This window comes from Canis aureus, chromosome 6, assembly GCF_053574225.1.
Source record: "Canis aureus isolate CA01 chromosome 6, VMU_Caureus_v.1.0, whole genome shotgun sequence".
Lineage (NCBI taxonomy): Eukaryota > Metazoa > Chordata > Mammalia > Carnivora > Canidae > Canis > Canis aureus.
Window position 1 is genome coordinate 80,308,353 of NC_135616.1, and position 17,966 is coordinate 80,326,318.

General features: G+C 61.7%; 1 protein-coding gene and 1 long non-coding RNA gene across 2 annotated transcripts in view; both read right to left on the minus strand.

The window, feature by feature from the left end:
* The window catches only part of SYT2 (synaptotagmin 2), a 78,924-nt gene that overhangs the window by 31,769 nt on the left and 29,189 nt on the right, over positions 1 to 17,966 (minus strand). The gene's annotated exons all lie outside the window — the stretch shown is intronic.
* LOC144315301 (uncharacterized) lies at positions 15,883 to 17,711 on the minus strand. Its single transcript, XR_013381043.1, has 4 exons — positions 17,610 to 17,711; positions 17,058 to 17,164; positions 16,312 to 16,789; positions 15,883 to 16,204 (listed from the first exon to the last, which is right to left on the minus strand). It is a non-coding gene; the product is annotated as an uncharacterized LOC144315301 (long non-coding RNA).

Sequence of the window (17,966 nt, forward strand, 5' to 3'; positions counted from 1 at the left end):
GAAGCACACGTGGGGCGCCGTGTGCCAGGCACCGCTACACGGGGTTTTCTTTAAGATTTTACTTATTAGAGAGAGAGAGAGAGAGAGCGCGCGCGCGCGTGCGCATGAGCAGGGGGAGGGGCAGAGGGACAGGGAGAGGCAGGCTCTCGCTGAGCAGGGCGCCCATGTGGGGCTCGATCCCAGGACCCCAGGACCATGACCTGAGCTGAAGGCAGAGGCGCACCCACCGAGCACCCAGGCGCCCCAGGTCCGGCAATGTTTGCAGTCCTCAGCATGAATTTATTTCACGCAACAACCTTAGGAACGAGGATCATTCTTATGCCCAGTTTACAGGAGGAAAACGGAGGAAGACGGGTAGAAATAACTTGCCCAGGGTCCCGCAGCCCGGCAGGGAGAGACGCAGGGTGTGCATTCTGATCCTCTGCATGAGGCCACACCCGAACCCCTCTGCCGCACAAACATCAAGTGTCCTCACTCCTAAGCAACAGCTGGGCAGGGCGGGCGGCAGGCTCCAGGCACTGGGTGGAGGGGCCCTGACGCTCGTCCACCTCCTGGGCTTGATGTGACTCGCCCACGACCACACAGCTAAGTCCAGGTTCTCAGGCTCTAAACTCAGCTGCAGCCCTACTGTCACAAGAGAACGAGCTGTGTCCACGTCCCCTGCTCCTGGACGTGACGAGGGAGCCCCGGGCTCTCTAGTCTCGGGCCGGACGCGAGCCCACCTAAGTACGGACGTTTGGCGGAGGGTCCTGAAGGGCACAGGGGTTCAGGTCGGGGGATGTTCCCAAAGAATTCGAGGAGCCGACGTAATCAAGTCCCATAACTGCGGCGGGCGGGGCGCAGCGTGAGGAGCTCCGTCTGCCTGGACGAGCCTCCTGCCTCCGGGTCAGCCGGCCGCAGGGGAGCAGGGGAGCAGGGGAGCAGGGCCCAAGACCATCACCGAAGGGCCCTGTGTTCGCACAAGGCGACACCTGCCACCGCCCGCCGGTCAGAGCACGTCCATAAGGACACAGCACGTGTGTACGTTCCTCCCAGTGCAACTTTGGTCCAGTGGGTCCTCGGGGGACAGAGAGGGAGCCCAGTTGGCACCCTCCCATCAAGCACCTGCTGGGTACACGTGCCGCCCCCGCGCTGGGCCCCAGGGTGCAGTGCGCCGGGGCAGGACGGCGGCCAGGGTCTGATGGGGAGCGGCCCGGGAGCACAGGACGAGCGAGGGAGTCGAGGCCCAGGTCAGTGCACGCTGAGCCCCGGAAGCAGGGCCGGGGCCTCACGGGGGCGACGCGGGCGTGAAGATCGCCCAAGGGACATATGGTCTGAGCCCCCAAGGGCGCACGGGACTGGATCCCAAGGGAAAGGAGGTGGTGCTCACGTGGGGGGTACTGTGCGGAGTCAGGAATGCACTGGGTGTGTTGGCTGCAGGGCGGGCAGCAGCTGGGGTGCCAGAGGGGCAGCGGGACCCCCAGGGTGTGGGGGTGCTGGAGGGGCAGCAGGATCTCTAGGGTGGGGGGGGGCCAGAGGGGCAGCGGGACCCCCGGGCCGGCCCGCGGATTGTCCACGAACCACCTGCTTTAACCCCCGCAGTGGGGGTGCCCCCGAGGCCTGCAGGCGGCCGTCAGTCCCCAGGTGAGATCTGCGGCCCTGCCCAGGGACTGAGCCAACCCCACCTGCCCCTGGGGAGCACGGTGGGGAGGCTGACACGGGACACGGCCCTCCGAGCCCACCGATCCCTACACCAGAGGAAAGCGAGCTCTGAGGATGCTGATGACCCAGCAGGTGGCCGCCACCCCCCCCCCCCCCGACCCCGCCGGGCGCTCGGGGCACAGGCCTCCCCCACCCCGCAGCCCCTGCTATCCCTAGTTAGCACTGGTCGTGTCTAGTCTCTGCTCCGAAGCCATCCTGCCCATTTTACAGAACTGGAAAGTCGAGGCACATTTCTAAACAAGCCACACGTGGCGCAAGGATCTTGGGGGAGCTGCTTCCTCGGTGCAGGAAGGGCCGCCCTGCAGCGAGACCGCCCCACTCCTCGGCCCCAGGTGGGCGCCTCGTCCGCTCGGCAGGCTCTGGACACGGCCTGCGGGGAGGGGGCACCGGCCAAGGGCTGTGGGGCGAGGGGGGGGCGACGCCAGTGCTGGGGCTCTGCCTCCATCTTCGCCCTTCCCTGGGGTCCCCCAGACCCCTCTTCCGCACCCTCCGCGACCGAGGCCCCTGCCCTCCTGCAGGACACCGTCCACACCGCTCCTCGCCCCTTTCCCTGTCTCTGACACCTGTGATGGAGGCCTGGGGCCACTGGGAGGCCACGTGCTGCAGTGGGGTGACCCTGGGTCCCCGCCCACCGGGTGCCCCTGGGTCCCTGACCACCCCGTGCCCCTGGGTCCCGCCCACCAGTCACCCGGGGCTTAAGCAGATGGCCAGAGCACCCCTCCGCCCCCCTAGACCCAGACTCCGTCAGCCTGGGGGCCCGGGCATCCGCCCTCCTCTGCGTGGCCATGGCCACCACCAGGGGTGAGAAGGGACCCCGCCAGGACCAGTCTTCAGACCCAGCACCTCCCCAGGCTCCGAGCGAGCGCACGTGGTGCCCGAAGGACCTACGCCCTGAGCTCCGATCCCTCCTCTGAAGGACCCCGCGCCCCGGGTCACCCAGGGCCACGCAGGTGGAGCCCGGTGCCCGAGCGGGGCTGCCCTTCCATGCCTGTCACTCCAACTCCCTTGGCATCTGGGATTCTCTCCTGGGGCAGCCTGGCCTGGGGCCCCAGCTCGCAGCCAAGGCAACCCGCCCCCAGCGGGAGAGTGTCCCCGACTCTGCACATGGGCGGGGCCTCTCAGGCTATGACCTTAACCGATAGCCCTGGGCAGCACCTACTGCTGCAGTAGCTAAAGGGCTGCCCCCTGGCCGTCGACCCCCCCAGGGCTGGCCCCTGGCCATCAGGTCCCCCCAAACTGGCCCCGTCTGATGAGTCCAGCTCCCCTGCTCCGCCCCCGGCGCTGACTCCCCGAGCCAGCCAAGTGGCCACCCGCACCCTTCCTGCGTGGTTACCCAAGCACCCAAGCACCTGAGCACCTGGCATTAGGCCTCGAACCCCCTCCACCCAGGACCATCTCTTCCTTCGTGGCCCAGGCCTCCCCAACGGGCCCTCACAGTGTAGGATTTGATCCCACACTACGTGCCCCCGGGCCCTTCTCCAGCCGCTTCGACTGTAAACTGGGCCTCAGGGCGCCCAGGGCTCATCCCCGCAGTTCCGTCCAGTGGGGCCCAGGCTCCATCCAGCGCGGCAGGTGCCTGCCCAGCCTGGACGACGGACCCTCACGGGCATCGGAGAGACACCCGAAGCTTCGCCCCCACGACCGTCCCCGCAGACTGGAGCGGGGAGTGCGGGGACCTTCAGGACCCATTTCCAGACAGAAAACAGACACTGGGTGCTAGAGTCCTGGATGGAGGTGGGGGCCCCTCGGGGGCGCTCGGGGTGAGCCGTGTCCCCTGACCCTGTCACTACACCTCGTGGCCGCCAGTTAGTAGCTACACGTCTCCTCTGCTCCTGAGAAGCAAGTCCTGGCCCAGGAGGCCGGGAACCAGGGTTCTGGGTCTGCCCCGTGGGACGGGGCTAAGCTGTTCTCTCTGGGGTGACCCCTCAAAGCCCCAAAAGCCCTGTGTCTCCATCAGAAGGTCCGTGAGGGAATGGATGGCCCAGGGCTCCGGTGTCCTGGCAGCAGGTTTTCCACCAGCTCCCCCCGCCCAGGGTCCCACTCACCCCACCCCGGGGTCCTGCTCTCCCCCCACCCGGTCCTGCTCTCCCTCCCACTCCAGGCCCCAAACAGGGGAAATCAACGGCGTGGTCAAGCGTCTCCCCTGCCCAGCCACCGCCGAGCTACGGGGAATCAGGGAGACACTGGTGCAAATAATTGAGTGTGTTTCCCAAACGCTCTCCAGGCCCCGTCGCTGGAGCTGCTGCCTAAAAGGACGAGCTAATTAACTACTGGTTCCCAAGGATTAATGCTTCCTTCCAGTCACGTGACCTAGAGCTCGCGCCCCAGGAGGCCCCTCCGCTGCCCGCACCCCCGGGGGCGCATCGGGGCAGAGCCCATGGCCCCCCTGCCACCCCATACGCAGCCCAAGACCGTATCCCGTGGGACCAGCCCCAGGCCCAGCCGCGTCCCACCCACCCCACCCACTCAACGGCTTCGTGTCAGTGCCGCCACCTCATGCATCACACACTGTTCTTGGCGTTGAGGAGCCAACAATGAGCAAGAGCAGACAAGGCCGTGCCTCACGGGGACTCGGGGACTCGGGGACTGTCCTTGGGGACAATCATGCAGCAGCAAACACACTTCCCGTCAGGTCTGTGCTCTGGTCAGCACCGTGGAGGGGCACGGACAGGGCGGCTCCCACAGACAGACTGGGGACATCAGGGACGGCTTCCTGGAGGAAGTGGCCCTTGAGCGGAAGCTTGAAGGCTGTTCCTAGGGACAGGTGCGGTTGTCGCCGCAGGTGGGGAGATGTGGGTCCCGTGGAACAGTCGGGGGGCCCACAGTCCGTTGGAGCTGTGAGGCCCCAACCCCGTCCAGCGGGTCATGGGTTCCCCCTTCCCGAGCCAAGGAGCTGCCTGGCTCCTCCACCTGCAGCCCCAGACCCTCCCCGAGCACAGCGTGGGGCCCAGAGGTGGGGGCGCGCACCCCTGCTTCTCAGAATGGGGCGCCAGTCTCCCCGAGCTGGGCCATGTTCCCGGGACCGGTCTGCCGGGGCCTTCCCACTCCCACATGTCGGGTCGTGGCCCCAGGAGGGGTGGGTTCGAGCCCGAGGACTGGGCGGCCCTGAGCGCGGCGGCCAGGACAGGGTGTGGGGCTGTGCCTGTGTGCGGATGGGGCTTGGGGCCGGGGCGGGGAGGGGGGGGCGGGCAGGACCTCCCGGTGGGGCGGCAGCAGGGCTGCGGGGGGTAGTCAGGCTGGGAGGCCAGGACTGGGCCCGCACGTGCGGCGGGAAGGGACAGGCTTGCCTACGGAGGGCCCAGGCCGCCGGCCCGGCCCTGTGCCCTCCACACGGGCAGGACCCAGTCTTCCCGGGCCGAGGGGGCCGTGCTGAGCCGAGGATCGGGGCTTCCCAGCGAGAGGTCCTGGGCTCCGGGCCGGGACTTGGGGGCACACGCGCGTGCAGGCGGGGCGCACAGACATGCAGGCACACTCGTCCCCATCAGGGAGGCGGGCCCAGCCGCGGCAGCCCAGGCCGAGGCTCGCTGCTGACCGACTCCAGGCGAACTGGGGGGACTCCGGGGTGTGCGTGGACCCCTGGGCAGTCGGCAGGGACTTCCCATGACCATTTATACGCTGCTCCCGATCGAGTCCAGAGGCAGGTGTTCACATAATTTACGATCTCACGTGGGGATGCCGGGACGTGGACCCAGCCCCGATCGAGGTTTCCCGCGGGCACAGCCCAGCGGAGGAGCCCCTGCAGCGACCCGGGGAGACCCGGGGAGGCCCCCTCTCCCACCCGGAGGCCGTCCCTCCCAGGCAGACGGGGGCCCGGCTCCCCGGGAGGACGGGGTGCACAGGAGGTGTCCCCACGCCCGGCCTCACCCTCGCCCTGAGGCCGGTGCCCTGGTCCAGACGCGGAGGAGGCCCCGGGAGCCCCTCATTGTCCCCGACAAGCTCTGGAAGAAGGGTGGGAGCCAGCAGTGGGGACAGGGTTCCGGGGGGCGGGTGGAGGGCCCTGGGGGGCTGGCAGGTGGTGCTGACCCTGAGCCCGTCCCCCCTCCCCCGTGTCGGGTCTGCCCTCCTCCTCGGCTGCCTTGAGCGCCCATCTGGGGGTTGGTCACGGTCACGGAGCCCCCCAGGGTCGTCACGTGGTCCCCTCAGTGCGGCCCAGTCACTTCCCGCCCCCTCTGCGTCCCGCCCAAGACCAGCTGTGCCCTCGGCTCAGAGTGACCTTGGGTCTCAGTTCCTCGCTGATACGTAAAGGGCCCGGGCTGGGGGGGTCTCTCGGGTCCCCTCGGCTCTGATGGTGGAGGCGGCAAGCTGGGACACGGAAGTGGGGGGCTGCCGAGGGCTGGAGAAGGCGGAGAACACGGCGGGGTGGCCTCACACCAGGCGGCGCGGGGACGGGCAGGTGCCAGGGCACAGTGACCGAGCACGACACCGGGCGCCCCTGGGGTCCCACCTGGGCCTCGGGCCGGGGGCAGGGGCCGGGGACTTGCCTCCCCTGCTGGGCCGGGCCAGGTGGCGGGCGCCGTGTGGGCCTCGAGCAGCCGCCGGGCAGCCTGCACCGCTCGCACAGGCACTGCAATGCAGTGGCAGGGTTTTTTTTGTTGGTAGTTTTTTTCCAAAAAGTCCTCATTTCCCAGGGAAATGTGCAGCCAAGTGGTTGCGGAAAGCGGTGGCCAGGTTGCCGGGGGGTGTGTGAACCCACCAATTCCGGTGGCAGCCCCTGCGTCTCGGCCCTGCCGCGCAGCCCCCCGCCCTCTGCTCCTGGTGGACCCGGGAGGCCGGGGTAGGGGGCGCGGCCCAGCTGCCCCCCAGGCCGGGACACGGGGTGACTGGACTTACATGCTCACCCAAGTGGAAGCACGTCTCAGTTTCCTGACCCCGGGGGCTCTGGCTCGGGCCTTGTCCCGAAGGCACAGATGCCATCAGATTCCAAGAGAATCAGTCTCTCTCTCTCTCTCTGAATGAGCATTTTTGGGGTTGGGGGACAACACCCCCTTTAGGGCATCAACGACCACGTCCGCTCAGGTCACCCCGGGGCTGAGTCGCCGACCCTGCCTGTGGCCGCCCGCGCCCGCGCAGCACACGCCCTGCACACGCTCTACTCCCGGGGTCGGCTTCCTCGGGCTTCAGTTCAAAGGAACTTTTCTTTCTTTCTTTTTTATGGATTTTATTTACTTGACTGAGAGGGCGAGCGAGAGGGCGAGCGAGCCCAAGCAGGGGGAGCGGCAGGTGGGGGAGCGGCGGGCTCCCCGTCTCTACCCCACACTCCGGGATCCTGGTCTGAGCCCCAGGACGATGCTTGCTTAGCTGACTGAGCCCCCCAGACGCCCCTAACGGAACTTTCCAACCCAGCTCTGCGCCCCCAGTCAGAGAGGTGATGAGGTCAATGGCTATGAAAGTAATGCCCAGGGGGAGCCTAGAGGAACAGGGGCAGACCCAGCCCTGACAGCTCCACCCCCTGGGGGGGGCACTGCACTGACCGGGCGGGAGGAGGTGGGGGGAGGTGGGGGGAGGTGGCAAGGATGAAGAACTGTGGGGGCCGCTGGGTCTCAGCCATCAGCCCTGAAGAGGTCAGAGGTCGCTGGGAGCCCGCTGGCAGCTGCGGGCCCGCGTGGGGCTCTCCGGGCCGAGCTCTCTCCGCAAACCTGGAGGGGCCACGCGGGCCCGTGGGCCCCTCTCTGTGGTGCTGGGTGTCTCTGGGCACAGATGGCTCTAGCCCGGGGGCAGCAGGACACGGCCGAGCCATCTGCGCTCAGCCCAGGGGAGGCGGCCAGTCTGCCATCTGCCGAGCAGGTGACAGCCACGACTGCGAGTGCGGTGAGGGGCAGGGGCGCGGGGGCCGGGAGGGTCAGTGCTGCTGCCGCGGGGACTGTCCCGCCGCCAGGACCCCTGGCCCCGCAGGAGGGGCTCCAGGCTGCAGTGGTTGCAGGTCTTTAAATGACCCCCCACGCGTGTTCCCATGAAAGCACGGGCCGTAGATGGAAGAGGGGTCAGGGCGGGGACTCCGCCCAAGCACGGTGAGGGAAGGGGGGACCGCCCGAAACAGCCCGCAGGACAGCAGAGGGAACCCCACGCACGGCGGCTGTGCCTTCTTGCTGTGTCCCCAGGCAGGGGGAGGACTCCCTCCTCCTCTGTCCTCGCTGTGGCCCTAAGGGGCTGCCCCGAACTTCCGGGACAAAGTACCGAGATGCTGCGGGACCCACGGCGGTTGGTTGTACTCCCACCACCCCGGGGTGGGGGGGAGCAAGGCAGGGAGTCTGCACCCCAGCAGCCTAACCAAAGGTGCGCAGATGCAGGGGCGGGGGGCAAGCAGGTGCAGAGGGGGGAGGAGAGTGTCCAGCAGACTCCGCTGGGCGTGGAGCCCCACGTGGGCTGCGTCTCACAACCCTGAGACCCTGACCTGAGCCAAGATCAAGAGGCAGGCGCTGGACTGGCCGAGCACCCAGGCGCCCCAAGGAGCCTTCACGTGCATCAAGGCCCCCCAGAAGCTTCCAGACAGTGAGTCCCAGGCCCGACCCCCAGGCCTGACCCCCCCCAGGCCCGCAGCAGCGGGTTCCATCGCGTGGTCCGTGGGCCTCGTTCCGAGAGGCGCTGCCGCAGAGGACGGGACACACGGTGCCGGAACCCAGGCCCCTGGGCTGCTGGTGGCTGGGACCCCGGCACCCTCCACCCCCGGCGGCGAGGTCTCTCCTGGGCTTTGTCCTTCCTGCGTGGGTGCCCACGGTTCTTGGGCGGCTCCTCACGCAGGAGACCCCCAGGGAGCACCCACTTGGTTCCGGGCAGCTGTAGGTGCTGGGGGGCGTGAGTGACACAGACCGCCTGGCCCTCGCCACCACGCCGTTCGTGTGCTGACTCGCTGCCTCCGTCCCTCGGGCCGAGGACCCCGGAGCGCCTACCCGCCCCCCCCAGGCACGCGCTGGTGCCGCGGCGACGTACGACGGGTCCTGACATAGGACAGGTCGTCCTCGTCAGCCAAGGCCAAGGGAGAGAGGCCCTGGGGCCCTGAGCACCCAGCCAAGGCGGAGCAACCTGGCGGGGGCACCTGCCAGCCCCGCTGCTGCAGAGTAGCCATCTGGAAGGCACACGTGGCTGCACCCCGCCCCCCCCAGCTTGCTCGTTGTCACTGCCCCATAGAGAGGACATTTCTTCCTCCCGCTCCAGGCCTGGGCCCCTCTGTGATCCCCGCCTCATAATTACGTGTGAGGCCGGGCCGATTCCCCCAAGCCCCGCATCAGGCCATCGATAGCATCCCCTGCTACCGCGCTGCACCCCTTGGCCACCTCGAGCCGCCTGGCAGGGGCGCTTGGCCTCTGGCCTCGGTGCGTCATGCGTCTCCCGCATCGTCACCGGGTGCCAGCGCCGGTCCCCGCTCCATGGGGGCAGGTGTTCAGAGAGAACGCGCTGCAGGCGCCGGCCCACTCCCACGCCCTGCCCGCTGCTCAGCAGGCACGGAGGGCCTTCGGGATTCACCGGGCCCAAGCCCTGCAGACGTGGTAACGGGCCCCGAGTGGGGCCTTCGGGGGCTCGGAGTGGGTCACACATTCATCCACGTCTCCACCTGTCAAGGACCTGGAGGGTCTGTTGGGTACAAGGCGCTGCTCGTCACAGGACCCACGTGGATGACTGGGGTCCATCAGGGACCAGGGACCAAGGTCCATGACCTTAAGGGGTCACGTTCCGGGTGGGACACACACGTCACACAGCACCAGAGAGCGAGCACGCCGGGCCCCGTGATGGGAACAGAGTTGCCGCCGGGGCTCCTGTGTGGAGCTTGGGAGGGACGGGAAGGCCATCGGGGCAGAGGGCACGTCCTAGGCAAAGGCTAGGAGTGGCAAGAGGCTTGTGTGCAACGTGGGCGGTGGGGCTGGGACCTCGGATCGCCAGGTCCCGTGACTTCTCCTCCCCTGCGGCCTGGTGGCTTCCTAGGGATGCAGGGGCCACTCATCCTGAGCGCATCCGCGGGAGGGCCTCCCGGGGACCGCAACCCTGTAACTAGCAGTGGGCTTTAGGCTGACCCCAAGGACCGACACACCGGTGGCTCCTCTGCAGGATGGGAGTGGGGCCAAGCGCCGCCCTTCCCCCGGCTCAGAGACAGGCGCTGGGCTGCTCCGCGTCACAAGCGACGTGGGTGGGTGAAGCCAAGGGGCTGGGGGCGGCCGTCGTGTCTGAGCCGACCACGTGTGCCCCCAACTCCTCCGGGCCGGTGTGCCAGGCTCGTTGGGGGGACCCTCGGCACGGCGACTGCAAGGACAGGCTTTGGCATCACGCAAAGCTTGGTTCCAGGGTTAGTCCCGCCATTTACCGTCCAGGTGGCCTTGGGCAAGCCCGGCGACGTGTCTGAGCCTCGGGAGCATCATCTCTAGGAGAGGATTAGTCATACCCACCCTGGGAGGTCGCCAGGAGGTGTGCAGGGTCTACACGGGCGGCTGGCCCGGGGCCCGGCCCACACGGGGCAGCGGAGACACGACTGGAGAGACACAGGCGCTCGCTCCTTCTCGGAGGAGAGAATCCCCAGCACACGTGACCCTAAATCCTTGGCTACACCGTGGCCTAGAGTCACCTGGACCAACTGGCCCGGATTATTCGACCTGTCTTGGCTTCATTTGCTCCTTTCACTTTTCCCTGTAATGGAAATCGTATTTCGGGGCGTTATATGGCAGCGAAGCCGTCCTGTGCATGGGAGGCGCCGGGTGCTTGGTCCCGGCATCCTCGGGGGCCTCTTCCCTGCACTGGCCTGGGCTGGAGGGCTGGGGTGCAAGGAGCCAACCAAGGGCGGCAGGTCCCCACCCTCGGCAGCATCGGGGCTCCCGACGCCCAGCGGCCCGGCTCCCCTGCGGGTCTGCGTCCCATCCGCGGTGCCTCCCGAGCCACGAGCTCTCTGCACCTGCTCGTGGACCGCAGCGTCCCTAAGTCTTCTCCGCTGCCAACCCTTCAGCACAGCTTTTTAAAAAGACTTATTTCTGGACATTTTCAAACTTACACAGAAGTAGGAGGAAGAACGTAATACGCCTCACGCGCTCGTCACCCGACCTCCACGTTTATGAACATGTGCCATCTTGTTCTACCCAGTATCCTCCACACGTTCTTTTTTTTTCTTCTGGAGTATTTTATGTTTTAAAAGATTTTATTTATTTATGTGAGAGAGCGCACATGTGGTGGGGGAGGGGAGGGGAGAGGGGAGAGGAGCAGGGCGAGGGAGAAGCAGGCTCCTCGCTGAGCAGGGAGCCCGGCCTGGGGCTCGATCCCGGGACCCTGCGATCCTGACCTGAGGCTTAACGGAAGGTGCCCCTTTTCTGGGCAAATTTTAAAGCAAATCCAGACATCATATTAGTTTTCCTGTAAATACTTCAGTGCTTCCCCTGGCCTCCCGCCACAGCCCTCTCGCCTTGCATGCCCCACTACCCGTCCACTTGCGTGTCTCCCCTCCGCGGGGCCTTCCTTCGGGGCAAGGCGGCCCTCGAGTGCTGTCCCCCGCGGCCTACCTCCGTGCCTGTCCTGTACTAAGCATTTCACCACCACGTAGGGAGCATGGGCAGCTGCCCCAGCAGCGGAGCTGGGCTTGCAGGGCGGGGGGCAGGACCGGGTCCGCGCCGGGTGAACCATCAGCCCGCGCAGCAGTGGGAACCCCAGGACCTAGAGGAACCTCCCTCTGCAGACGGTGGAGACCCCCTGGCGCGCCCACGTGTCCTCGCTGAGCGCCCTTCACCCCTTGCCCCCGGCCTTCCCTGGGTGAACCGACGCTCCCCAGTTTGCTAAGGGAGCCCTGCACTGGGCAGGAAGGGCCACCCAGCGGCTCAGGACTCAGCCCCTGTCCTGAGCACCCGGGGCTCCAGCACTGGGCGCTTCCCAGGACGGGTTCCCCTTGCTCTGCTCTGCGCTCCTTTTCAGATGAGCTCGCAATCCCAAAAGCTCCTCCCCTGGATGCAGCTCAGCCTAATGACAAAGCTCCAGGATTCCCTGAGAGTGCCCTCCGGAGCTGGACTCGGACACAGAATCGGGGGTGGGCGGCGGGGGGCAGCTCCCCTGCCCTGCGCTATTCTCGTCATGACCTCCCAGTACCAGTCTTCGCCTCGTGCCCACAGGCGGGGGGCAGGTGCACCCGTCGCCTGGAGCTGGGTGTCCCCAACAGAGGACAGGCCGGCTAAGAGGGTGTTGTGAAGACCCTGCACGAAATGAGGAAAGCAATTCCTGGTCCCTCTTCCCAGCGTGAGGCCCAGACGTCCTTAGGAAGTCTAACCTCAGCTCCCAGCCTGGCTCCACCCCAGCCAGGGAGAAGGCAGCTCGGGACCGTGCACGTCGCTCCCCTGCACACAGGAGCCACAAAGCCCAGTTCCTTCGTTATCTCTATTTTCAGGTTTTCCAATCAACTCTACCAAGGTGCAACCACCCACAGACGATAAAATGTACTAAGTGTAAGTGAACAGTTTGCTGGATCTTCATTTCACCCCTTCAGGGGCAGTGCAGCCCCATCGCCCACAAAGTTTCCTCATGCCTCTTTGGGCTCAAGCCCCCATCATTCCCCAGCCCCAGGTAACCATGGGTTTGTTTTTCTCACTATAGATTCATTCATCTATTTGAAGAATCAATATAAAAGGAATCACACAGTACGCACCCTCCGGGGCTGGCCTCTTTCACTCAGCATAATTATCTTGAGACTCACCCATGTTGTTGCAGGTGATAGCAATTCATTCCTTTTTGTCGCCGAATATAGTATGCCACTGTATGGAGCGCCTATTTATTTATTTATTTATTTATTTATTAAAAATGATATTTCTTTATTCATGAGAGACACACAGCAGAGACACAGGCAGAGGGAGAAGCAGGCTCCATGCAGGCAGCCCAACGCGGAACTCAATCCCGGGACCCCAGGGTCACAACCTAAGCCCAAGGCAGACACTAAACTGCTGAGCCACCCTGGCTGCCCTGCAGTACCTATTTAAATTTAAAATAAATAAATAAATAAATAAATAAATAAATAAATAAATAAAGTCTCAATTTAGAATGATTTAGTCATCTCTTTCTGCCCACGGGTCCTGTCCTCATGCTTTAATAAAAACACCTTTTTGCACTGAAGAAAATAAAACAGAATAATTTAAAGGCTATTTATGCCTTCTGTTCTTTTTTTTTTTTTAAGATTTTATTTGTTTATTCATGAGAGACACAGAGAAAGGCAGAGACACAAGCAGAGGGAGAAGCAGGCTCCATGCAGGGAGCCTGACATGGGACTCAATCCCGGGACCCCAGGATCACACCCTGGACCGAAGGCGGAGATAAACGGCTGAGCCACCCGGACTGCCCTACGCCTTCTGTTCTTATCCTTCCTCTAGTCTCCTGTCCTAAGAAGCTCTGCTGCCTTTTAAGAGAAAAGAGTTTGTCTCTGGGATAAGCCTGGGAAAGGAAAAAGGGAAATTGCAAATAATAATAATAATAAATAAAAATTAAAAAGGAGAATTTTTGCTACTACTTCTTACAGACAGCATGAAGTCAAAAGGTGATGCCTGGGCCGGGGAGAGGCTGAACCAAATAACCTCTTACACTGCTTGTCAGCTCTCTGATTCCCTTTCTGTGACATTTACCGATAAAAATACGAGCACCAGGACACTGGGTGGCTCAGTCAAGGGAGCATGTGACCCTTGATCTCGGGGTCATGAGCGTGAGCCCCATGTTGGGAGTAGGGATTACTTTTTAAAAAAATGTATGATCACTTGCTATGTCTTCAACCCTGGGCTGAGGACACAGGACACGTTTCCTGCGTTCAAGGCCCTTGTCAGGGAGGCAGGCAGACAAACGCGTTTCTACGCTGGGCCACAGCTGCAGGGAAGGCCAGGAACCATGTCCGGGCCTTCAGGCAGAGTCTACACCTACAGCAGGGAAATAAAACTCCTCAAGTCTCTAGTGAAGTCCTGGAAGGCCATAGGAGAGAGGCATCACGTGGTGAATCACGTGGATTTCTAGACATTTCTGTCTTGCCCCGGGTACTGGGGTCTCTCACAGGCTCTGAGCAGGTTTTTCTCCCCTTCCCACCCACCCCCCACTCCCTTGATCTTTGTCTCTCCACATTTTTTTTTTTTATGACAGTCACACAGAGAGAGAGAGAGAGAGAGAGAGAGAGAATGAGGCAGAGACACAGGCCGAGGGAGAAGCAGGCTCCATGCACCGGGAGCCCGACATGGGATTCGATCCCGGGTCTCCAGGATCGCACCCTGGGCCAAAGGCAGGCGCCAAACCGCTGCGCCACCCAGGGATCCCTGTCTCTCCACATTAATGGGTCCTGTAGTCCCAAATTTTTATATTTATTATTTTTGGGGGCTTTGTCGATGGGCTTTTGGGTTCACGATTCCTAGTTTAAGAAGCAGATAAATGGGACACGAATTTATTTCTTTAAAATGCTAACTAAAAGGAGTTAGTTTTATCTGCAGCTTGTCAGGAGGAGAAAAGATTACCTGGCCCCTGGCCTCGATGATGCCAAACAACTAGCTTAAATTTCCCCGGTGATCTGACAGCCTGACTGGTGGTTTCCGCAGAATCTGGATCCAATGTCCGCTCGTTGAAATGGTAAGATTCTCTTCACCCAGAGAAATCACGGATCCAGGAAACTGAGCCAGACTGGAACCCCACAGAGCCATCCTGCATGGAGTATGACCCCCTAGGACTCTGCAGCTTCTTTAGGTCTTACACATAATGTGAAAAGAAGGGAGAGTTTAAGGGCACAAGCCAAGTAGGGGGAAAGATTTACTGCAAAGAAAAATAAAAGAAAGAAACCACGACCCCTCCTAGAGCTGGTCCAGGGACAGGAGGAGGAGGTGGCCCTATTAGGACCCAGAATCTGGGGCCACCTATTAGGAACTGAGCCACAGAGGAGACCTGGGTGCTACCAGAGAGGCCTCCTGGGGCGAAGGAAGAAAGGCCCCTCCAGCCCTCCGACGGCTGGACGGGCCCAGATGCCGTTCACAAGGGGCTGGCAGTGAAACTGAGGCAGGCCGACAACACGGGAACAGAATAAAGGCAGGAGACCGCGAGCTCCCCCGAGTATGAAGGTGTGGGCTGCATCTCGGACAGCGGCCCCTCCTGCCCACAGACGCGTGTAAACAATCATCTGCTCACATGCTCGCCCCCGTGTAGCCTCAGACACACACCTACCAACTGTGGCGAGAACGCCTGACGCGGCTTTAAATCTCTTTCCAGTGTGGTCTGGAACTCTCGGGAGGGGTCTGGGAGGTACACCGAGTGAGACACGTAGAAGCGGTTTACAAAGTTCACGGCACGTGCCTCAGACAAGGGCCAAAGTAGAACGTGGGTTCCGACTTTATTCTGTGGGTAGTTTGCTGTGGAGGGAGGCTGCTAGCGGCGCTTAGAGGTAGAATCTTTGCCTAGATTTGCAAGGTTTAGAGATTCTGGTATAAATAAAGAGGAGCCGTGAATTCGGGGAAAATGTCAGGAGGACAACCGCCATCTGTCGCGTGCTCACCACGTGCCGGGTCCTTGACGGGCATCATGGTCCTTCCCCGGGAGCGTTTCTGAGAGGCGGGCAGCACTCTCCCAACTCTCAAAGGAAACGGGCTAAGAACCAGCGGAAGAGCTCGGGGCTGCCGAGGGCGGAGCCAGGCCTGGGCTTGGGCCTGTCTGGGTCCCAGCCCCACCTACCACGGCGGGGCGTCTCCGCCAAGAAGGGAGTCAAGGCGCTGCTGAGGGGCACCTGGGAAACCTCACGGCTTTCACTTGGAAGCCACGTGTCTTTCTTGAAGCAGAAGCCAAAAAGAGTTAAATCAGGTAGAAAGGATGTGAGGGAGAACGGCTGAGTGGAGGAAGAGGATGTGGTGGTCAGGGGCCTCATTTCTGTCAACCGTCTGGAGATTTTGGAACCCGTTGGTGATTCGGGAAGTCTTGAGCTCCAAGAACAAGTTGGGAGTACATTAATTCCACACAGGCCACGGAACTATCACTACGAATGCAAAATTAGATATTGTGAGTCACGTAACTACCCCAAGTCTTTGTATCTCTTTACATTTTTGCGTTAAATTGCGTGGTAAGACACCATTTAAAAATACGAGTTGAGGGGGATCCCTGGGTGGCTCAGCGGTTTAGCACCTGCCTTTGGCCCAGGGCACGATCCTAAAGTCCCGGAATCGAGTCCCGCGTCAGGATCCTGGTATGGAGCCGGCTTCTCCCTCTGCCTGTGTTTCTGTGTCTCTCTCTCTCTCTCTCTCTATCAGGAATAAATAAATAAAATCTTTTAAAAAAATAAAAAATAAAAAAATAAAAATATTAGTTGAGGTTTAATCCTTACCTTTAATAGATTTTAAGAACCACGGTTGAATAAATAAATAAGTAAGTAAGTAAGTAAATAAATAAATAAATAAATAAATAAATAAATAAATAATAAATAAAAGAACCACGGTTGAATGGAAAGACACAGACGTGCTCCCCTCACGCAGTCTACTTACCCAGGAGCCCCGGACCTCAGATTGGGGGGTGTAACTGAAGCACGGCCACCTGCCTGGGGACAGCTTTCCTGGTTGATGTGGGAGGAGAAGGTCTGATGACTACAAGCCTTGCAGTCTCAGCCCCAGCGAACACTGGAGTCACACTCGCCCCCAGCATTGACCGGCTGACACTCACCCTCAGACACACGTGACCGTGCTCCTGAGGGGGATGGGCCTGGAGCAGCCCCAGAAAGGAGGCAGACCCGGAGGACAGCCCCGCGCTGTGAGCCAGAGGTTGTGGGGGGAGGGCTCTCCGTGTTTAGGGTGATGCTGGGATGTTAGAATTTAGCTCCCCTGCAGGTTGTCAGGTCCCGTGGGGGACTCCACCTCGCAGAACTCTGGAGCAGATGGTGAAGGAACTGAGGACATGCTGTCATTCTAGAAGCTCGGGGACCTCCAGAGAGAATGGGGTTGCGGCTAATAGAAAAGCGGGCGACTCGGGCGCTTAAGTCGTTAACCCCTACAGCGCCGACTGTCCTTTCGCACCCAGTGAGCTACTGGCTCCAGAGCGGGATGAGGCACCTGAGGCTCCACGCAGCTGAAAGAACCAGACCTCCCCGCCGCGCAGCGAGCCATCTCCAGGCATGAACAGCCTTCTCTGCCCCTTTCACTGGCTGGAAACATGAAGGGGAAGGGGGAAGGCGATGCAAGTGCATTGGGCACTAAATCAAGATTAATGAAGTTCCTGCCAGGATTAATTACTGCACTCCCCGGGAGCTTGCGAGCATAACGCGGGCATGACCATTTATAATGGCCAGGCTGGCTGTGAGCAGCCCGGTGGGACGTGTGGGCGCCTTAACCCTCTCCCACCTGATGTCTGAAGGCAGCTGTGAAGGGAGGCACCCCGGACAGCCCTGGGGCCCGCTCGGCATCAAACCTCACCCTTTGTCCCAGTTCTTCCATCCGTTTTGATCAACGTAGGCTCTGAAGAAGTCATGCTCGGCCCCCGGAATCATTGATTAAACCAAAGAAGCAATGTGTTCAACGGCCTGCGGATGGGGAGGCTGAGTTTAAACACAACTTCCCCTCACAGACTCTTCCTCCCCTTTCTGGACCCTGACTGTGCATCACACCAAGACTTCCCAGGACGCTCAGGCCAGCTGAACCTGTTCGTGTGGTCGGTGCTGATCTCGGTGCATCCAAAGAATCAGCTGTGCTAAGTGACCCATCATTTCCCCGGGGCCTCGGCTGGCCTCATGAAGCAGTCGGAGCAACAAAGCATAAAGGCCCCCTCACCTGCCCCCCACAGCTTCACAACAGCCACGCTAGGTCTCAACCAGTGCACAAGTGCACAACGTACAAGAGGAGCCTTCCCCCTCCCCCCCGAAACAAAGCCGTGACCATCCTCCCTGACTCCTAGGGGAAAAAAAAAAAAAAAAGAAAACAACCCTAAACTAAAAGAAGTTTGGGGAAGAGTGAAGACCAGAGCCAGACCTGCGACCTGTGATCTCAGAGTTGGTGAGAAGTGTCACTGCTCTGGCTCTCCCGGCACCAGGTCACAGCTCCAGGACACCTTCCTGGTCACGGCCGCAGGGCTGTGGGTGGCCAAGTACGCACAGGCCAAAACGGGAAGATCCATTTTTAGCAAAGGGAAATCAAGTAGTGAAGATCCATCCTCCCACTGAAGACAACTAAGAAAAGCTTGATGAAATACAAAATCATCTCTTTTTTTTTTTTTAAGTTTTATTTATTTAAGTCATCTGTACACCCAGTGTGGGGCTCGAACTCAGGATCCTGACATCAAGAGGCACAGGCTGCTCCTCTGACTGAGCCAGCCAGGGACCCTACTAC